We start from the raw sequence: 1138 nt of genomic DNA on the forward strand, positions 1-1138 counted from the left end.
TTAGAGAAATTCAACAGCAAAACTGGAAAAACTTCCACAGAATTTTTTTTCTAAAATAAGAGTTGCATATATGTTACAAGAAGTGAAAAATACGACTTGAATAAATGAATGGTTTGTTCCAGTTTGTTATAGATAAAAATTATTTGTTCAAATTTTTTTAATTATTCTGTATGTATATAGAATTAAACATGAAATGTAAAACATATTATTTTATCCCATTTCACTAGTTTCAAAACATTCTACAACTTAATGTAGTTTATTTGCAATTTTACATAGTTTTCTCAACAGTCTTGCTCCATCATGAGATTATGTTGCTGGTTTCAATGCGGTTTCTTCTGTGTCTTCTTCAGTTCTTGACTTGCCTCGAGAGTCACAGGGAGATAATTATGCACTAACTGTTCATATCTAGCTCCCAGATGAGATACGAGAGTTCAGTGTTCCAATGACGAAAAGTCAATAAATTACTAGGTATCGGTGGCCTTGAGTTTGGAAAGAAAAAATGTCACCTTGCCGACAAGCCACTTAAAGGCATTGTGTTTAGCACTAAAGGTAAATCTCCAGCTCGGTCGTAAAACGTGGTCATTTATCACATTTATTAGTTAACGTAGTGACAGTTTATTTTCTTTTCTTATTCGTCCGCCGCTAGAACGAAAAATATTCGTGCAAAATACGTGCGATGGCCGGGAATCGAACCCGGATCAACTGCTTGGAAGGCAACTATGCTGACCATTACACCACCATCGCTGGCTGAGCTTTTGTCTGACTAGTGTCGTGAGACTGTAACGGAACGTTGCCTCGTTTCATTGTGCCGTTAAATGTGACGTAGCGGATGAGAAGCTGCTTTGACTGCACACTCCTTGACACGCAATGTGGATCGCTGTCAAAAACAAGCAGACTCTCGACCGTTCTGCTCAACCTGCAGTCCTGTAGGGGAATGGTGAATTTTTCAGATTTTAGATAAATTGCGCTATGTCGGAACAGTACCCACACATTACTGTCTAAAACCTGCTCCTGGTTGCTGACACTACCTTTTGCACTAAGTGCATGGGATACTATCTTAATAGCGATCATCAGTTACTTCATTCATTGGTAGACAGCTAATTCTAGCAGACACAAAAACTTCATGAACTGAGCTGTA

General features: G+C 38.3%; 1 non-coding gene across 1 annotated transcript; it reads right to left on the reverse strand.

Annotated features, from left to right (window-relative positions):
- Nucleotides 1-672: 672 nt before the first annotated feature.
- Nucleotides 673-744, reverse strand: Trnag-ucc (transfer RNA glycine (anticodon UCC)). Its single transcript has one exon. It is a non-coding gene; the product is annotated as a tRNA-Gly (tRNA).
- Nucleotides 745-1138: the final 394 nt, after the last annotated feature.

Source organism: Schistocerca gregaria, chromosome 6, assembly GCF_023897955.1.
Source record: "Schistocerca gregaria isolate iqSchGreg1 chromosome 6, iqSchGreg1.2, whole genome shotgun sequence".
NCBI lineage: Eukaryota > Metazoa > Arthropoda > Insecta > Orthoptera > Acrididae > Schistocerca > Schistocerca gregaria.